The sequence below is a fragment of the Peromyscus eremicus genome, chromosome 15, assembly GCF_949786415.1.
Source record: "Peromyscus eremicus chromosome 15, PerEre_H2_v1, whole genome shotgun sequence".
Taxonomy (NCBI): Eukaryota; Metazoa; Chordata; class Mammalia; order Rodentia; family Cricetidae; genus Peromyscus; species Peromyscus eremicus.
The window spans coordinates 22,669,799-22,675,798 of record NC_081431.1 but is presented as its reverse complement, the minus strand read 5'-3'; the positions used below and the strand labels follow the sequence as shown (position 1 = coordinate 22,675,798).

The 6,000-nt window shown below is 44.3% G+C and overlaps 1 protein-coding gene across 3 annotated transcripts in view; it reads left to right on the top strand.

The window, feature by feature from the left end:
• The first annotated feature begins 1,360 nt into the window (after window positions 1-1,360).
• Dcaf8 (DDB1 and CUL4 associated factor 8) overlaps window positions 1,361-6,000 on the top strand; it is a 46,705-nt gene continuing 42,065 nt past the window's right edge. The window contains exons 1-2 of one of the 3 annotated variants that reach the window (XM_059280102.1): window positions 1,401-1,625; window positions 2,546-2,618. The gene's annotated coding sequence lies outside the window, so the exon portion shown is untranslated. Of the gene's footprint in view, window positions 1,626-2,545; window positions 2,619-6,000 lie in introns of all 3 variants that reach the window. The other 2 variants (XM_059280104.1, XM_059280103.1) reach the window with 2 other exon arrangements.

The window sequence follows — 6,000 nt, the reverse complement described above, 5'->3', positions numbered from 1 at the left end:
AGGACCTCTAGAAGAGCAGCCAGTGCTCCTAACCTCTGAGCCATCTCTCCAGCCCCTGTGTAGGCTTTCTTTAGGTGTCAGCACAGAACAATATACAAAAGTCACCTGAAGCCATCAACCTGCCGAGTTACTTTGCATATCCATATTTTTGCTGCAGTTTCACAACAGCTAAATTATAGAATAGACCTAGATGTCCATACACAAATGAATGGGTAAAGTATGGAATATATACACAATGGCGTCTTTCAGCTATGAAGAATGAAATGGTATTTGCAGAATGGATCATGGTAAGCAACATAAACCAAATTCAGAAAGACAAATATGACATGTTCTCTCTCATATGCAGAATCTGGATTTAAATTTGTGCGTGTGTGTATACATTACACATATTTATTTGTATTTAACAGGGAAGTAGAAAGGAGCCTGAGAGGCAAGGGACAGATACAGAGAGGGAATGGAATAGGAGACAAGAAAAGGAAACTAGGAGAAAAGGAAAATAGGAGATAAGAGCCTGAAGGTGGTGGCATACGCCTTTAATCAGAGACAGGCAGATCTCTGTGAGTTCGAGGCCAGCCTGGTCTACAAATCGAGTTCCAAGACAGCCAGTGCTGAAAAACAAACAAAAGGAATGGAATTATACACTTGTCATGATAGCTAAGAGTAACTAATTGAAGGTATCCAACAAGGAGAAAGAAGGTTATTGGGGAAGGGGACCAGCAAGTATGACACATATGTATGAAAATACCACAAGGCAACCTATTATTTTGTTTCTGTGTATATGTTGTGTGTGTGTGTTGGGGATGAATTAGTTTAGGTTGACCTCCAACTTGTGTATATCCTGCCCAAGCTTCCTAAGTGCTAGGCGTGCACCACTATGCCCAGCTTGAAACCTGTTTGCATGCTAACTTAAGAAATTCTGCCAGACGTGGTGTCGTACACCTTTAATCTTAGCCTTTGGGGGCCAGAGGCAGACGGATCTCTGAGTTCAAGACCAGCCTGGTCTACAGAGCGAGTCCCAGGACAGCCAGGGCTACAAAGAGAAACCTTGTCTCGGAGGAAAAAAAAAAAAAAGAAATGTGGCAAGAGTTAGAACCTCAGGATTGGAGGACGCCTAGTGATTTGCATGCAAGTCCCTTGGAAGTCAGGTCCATTTTCCGTTACAACGCTAAGGAACCCCTAAATCACACGTGTTTTGAATACCAGGAGACAAGCCATTACTCTGAAACTACGAAAACAGCTTGACTCCTCCGCAACGCGCACGCGCCCCTCACTGCTTCGGTTGGCCCTAAGCCCCGCCCCTCGTGCGGCCACCGGGAGGGTTGGGAGCCGAGAGCTCGCGCGACCGTTCTCGCTCAGTCTCCTCCAGCGCAGCGTCGCAAACCCGGCCGGAAAGCGTGTCGGCGCAGGCGCAGGCGCAGAGGCCCGAGGCGGCGGTGGTGGCTGCCGCTGGCCAGTGTAAGATGGCGGCGGCGTTGGTGGCGGCAGTGGACGGGGCGGCTGGGCCTGGAACAGTCGGAGCATCCGCTGGCAGAAGGATGACCCAAGACGGGAAGCAGGCTGCCGAGCCTCGCCGGCTCCCGTGCTTGTAACTGTCCCAGCCGGACGCCCTCCCCTTGACCTACCCGGTCCGTGTCTCGTTCCGGCTCGGCCTGTTTCCCCTCTCCCTGACCGCTTCCCCGCAGGATGGGCCCGATCCCTTTCCTAAGCTCCCAGGGTTTAGATCTTCTTCCCCTCACCCGAGTCAGTGCTGGGAGGACTGCTTGTCCTTTGCCCAGGTCAGTCCCGGGGCTGCCCCCTCGGGCTACCCCCATAATTCTCAGGGACTTTCGGTTCGACCGGTGACCCATTTGTATGCTTTCATTTCTCTCTCTATAATTTGAGGACCCGGTTCTGTGTGCGTCTCCCTGTCACTTCAGGGCTACCGCGCAATGTGTCCCCCTCCCCCATCCCAAGTTCTCGGGCCCAGCACCTTGTACGGAAGGCCGAGGTCCAAGAAACCGGCAGTGTGTACTTGAGGTCTGGTCTTGGACGCTTTGTGATATAATTCTCTTAGTGTACTTTCCCCTGTCCCGAAATCGTTTAGGACGCCTTAGGACGGCCCCACTTGGTCCTTAGTAGTTGGAAAGCATCTGGTGGCTTGAATTTCTGACTCATGATTGTTGGTAGAGTCTGTAAACAAACCGGCACTAGCGCTATCACATTCTCCCCCGGATTCTCCCCCTTCCCTCCTCCCCCGCGCTCTGGAGCTTCGGATGAGAGGTGGTTTGGTTTCGAGTTGAAAAGATGCAGGTTTTCCTCATAAACGACTTTTTAGTGTTGGTGGAGCTGGGAGCTAACTTGCTTGGCGTTTAAATCTTGTGTTAATTCTTTGTATTTACTTTTCCGTGTATGGGTTTTGTTCGGTAGTCAGAAATGAATTAGTAATTTATTTTGGTTTTAAATAGTTCTGAGAAGGACTGAAAAAATAGTCAAGTGTGGTCATAAATGTTTTGACTACGTTCAGAAGAAGAGACACCTTTGCCATGTAAACTTTAACTTTTCTCAGTTCTTCAGTGAACCTCCAGACCAGTTTTCTCAGGAACCAGCCTGGCCTTACATCATTGATAAAAGGAGGAAAGGTGAGTGGGAGTAGAAGGCTTTTAATTCCTCAGTTCAAGACAGTCTCTTTCCTGATGCTCAAGAGCACACCACTAAACTCTTAACAACTTTACTACCATTTCCGAAAGTTTGGATATTGTTCGTAACTTTATTCCAGCTTTGGCTAAATTACTTAATTAGCTGTGTGTTTGACCTGCTGCCCTAAACTATTAATGTGTGTCTTCAAATGATTGAGTTAGGCACTCTGCCTCTGTTTTTTGTTTTCTTTATTCATTTACATTGTGTTTGTCTTTGTATGGATCATGTGTTGTACTGTTAAAAATTGAGAATTGGTTTGCCTGAATTATTTTTAGCCATTCTTTTTTCTTCTCATTTTTTTTTTTTTTAAATTTTGGTTTTTCAAGACAGAGTTTCTCTGTGTAACAGTCCTGGCTGTCTTCAAACTCGCTTTGTAGATCAGGCTGGCTTCCGACTCCCAGAGATTTGCCTGCCTCTGCCTCCCAAGTGCTGGGATTAAAGACAGTTACATGCCATAGGAGTGATTAGTGATTGATTCTCCATTTAGTAGGTGTCTAAGCCCAGTTAGCCTCGGAGGTCCAACTTTTCAAAACGCAGTGGGAAATTTTTGGTTAAAAAAAAGTATCTCCTTTTATAGCTAGCTTGCAGAATTTTTGATTAGTAGAAGCAGCATCACGTGCTTTCATCAACATGGGCCAAGCCAAAGAAGGAGTCAGAACCCAGTTGTAAATGTAGTTTTTGTAAGGCTTTTAGGTTTCTGGTAGCAGAGAGTAGAACTGTTTGAGACTGAGACTTAATAGAAAAGCTAAGTGGCTCTGTAAGGTAGGTCTGACCAATTATCTTTATGGTCTGACCAAAAGTATCTTTATGATTTGTAGTAGGAAAAATTGGAGCGTGACTGTGTTAAAGTTTTATTCCACACAGTGCCCAAACTAGAAAATGTTCATTATGAACTAAAATAAAAATTTTAATGCTGATGTGTATATGTAAGATCTAAGAATAAAAGTACAGCTTTTAGTTTGATGTGTATGGGTGTTTTACAACCTGGCTATCTATTCAACACTTGCATGACTGATAAAGGAGGAGGAAGAAGACTGTGTCAGATACCCCAGAACTGGAGGTATAGGTGGTTGTGAGCTGCCATGTGGGTGCTGGGAATCAAATCTGGGTCCTCTGTAAGAACAGCCAGTGCTCTTAACCACTGAACCATTTCTCCAGCCCATTTATTTGATTTTTGAGACAGAGTCTCACTTTATCCCAGGCTGGCCTGGAATTCCCTGTGTAGATCAGGTTCATCTTGTAAACTTCTCTAGCTCCCCAAGTGCCTGGTGGACAGATGTGAGGCACAGTACACAGGTTAATAGCTTTATGTGTGCGTTTTTTGGCACTCATCTTTTTTCCATTTTTTTTTTTTTTTTTTTTTTTTTTTAAAGAATTGGGGTGGTAGTGGATGCCTTTAATGCCAGCACTTGGAAGCAGAGATAGGCGGCAGATCTCTGAGTTTGAAGCCAGCCTAGTCTACAAAGTGAATTCCAGGACAGCCAGAGCTACAAAGTGAGACCCTGTCTCAAAAAAAAAAAAAAAAAAAAAAGAACAAAAACTGGGCCTAGGGCTCAGGTACACTAAGCAAGCTCTCTGTTACTGAGACACAGCCTCAGTCCCTCAGATTCATTTTTATTTTATTTTATTTTTTTTTAATTTTTTTTTTTTTTGGTTTTTTGAGACAGGGTTTCTCTGTGTAGCTTTGCGCCTTTCCTGGAACTCACTTGGTAGCCCAGGCTGGCCTCGAACTCACAGAGATCCGCCCGGCTCTGCCTCCCGAGTGCTGGGATTAAAGGCGTGCGCCACCACTGCCCGGCCAGATTCATTTTTAAGATTTATGTATCTGTGTCTGTGTGGGAATTTATGCATGTGAGGGTAGTGCCTGTGGAGGCTACAACAAAAGAAGGCGCCAGATCCCTTGGAGCTGGTCTGCAGCCTGTTGTGAACTATGTGTGGGTCCTCTGCAAGAGCAGTAAGCATTTAATTGCTGAGCCATCTCTGCTCCCTTCACATTCAGTCTTAATTGTTGATACCAGATGTTTGCTTTATAAATGCTCATGTAGGGTGTTTTTTAATCTGATTTCTGAGTATAGGGATAGGAAATGTTTGTAGATTGTATTTTCTAAAAGCTTCCCCACCTCCACCCCACCCCCCACCCACCCCCAGGTTATTCTGTGTAGCCCTGGCTGTCCTGGAACTTGTTCTGTACACCAGGCAGGCTCTAAATGCATTCTTAAACTAAGTATCAATAATTTCTTTCTTCTTCTCTTTTTTTTTTTTTTTTTTTTTTTTTTTGGTTTTTCTAGATAGGGTTTCTCTGTGTAACGGTCCTGGAACTCACTCTGTAGACCAGGCTGTAGACTCACAGAGATCTACTTGCCTCTGCCTCCTGAGTGCTGGGATTAAAGGCATGAGCCACCACCACCCAGCCACCAATAATTTCTTTGTTTCTTAATTTCTTCCTCTTAGTCTGTCAGCATACCTTGTCAGAGTATGTTCCAATTCCTTCCCTTTCTGCTATAGTGTTCACTGGGCTGTAACTATCCCCCGTGTGATTCACTTTTGCTACAAAAAGGGAAATGTTTTCTCTAAGATGATGAGCCCTGTGGTGAGTCTCACCAGCAGATTATTAAGAATATGACAAAGAAATACTTTCTCTAAAGTGAATCAGGGATCTTTTTATCCTGAAGCTATACCATCTTAAGACAGTGCAAATGAAGAATTTTTAAACTTTTTTGGTTTGTTTTTCTTCCACATCTGTTTTGGAAGAGTCAAGGTTCATAGAAGTTGAAGTTTTGATGACAGCACAGTATAAAGACAACTTCATTCAGACCAATGATTTTTTTTTGGGGGGGTGATTAACTTTTGTCACTACCACCCAGGGACTAGATTTCCTATTGTAATGTCAAGACTCTTGGCAGTGGTCAAGAGTTCTGGAGGTTTTTGTTGCTTGAGGAGGGTGGAGGAGAAAAGGAAATATATTGAAAGAATAATAACTTGACTCTCCCTTACTGCCTGTTTTCCTGGATAAGGATGCTCCTCCACCATTCACTCCCCAAACCTGCAGGAAAGATTTCTAGGTAACGCCTTTGTATGCATTGAATCATATTTTTAGTCTTATCACAGCTGTAAAATTCTTCTCCTTCTAAGGATATTTCAGGGTTCAAAGTATTACCAAAGAACAAGGATTTTGTTGTTTTTGTTTTTCTTTCTCTCTCTTTTCAAAAGATGGACTCTCATGTAGCCTCGTCTGGCCTCAAACTCAGTATGTAACTGAGGATGACCTTGAACTTCCGGTCTTAGGTAGCCTCTGCCTTCATGTCAACATAAGCATGTGCCACC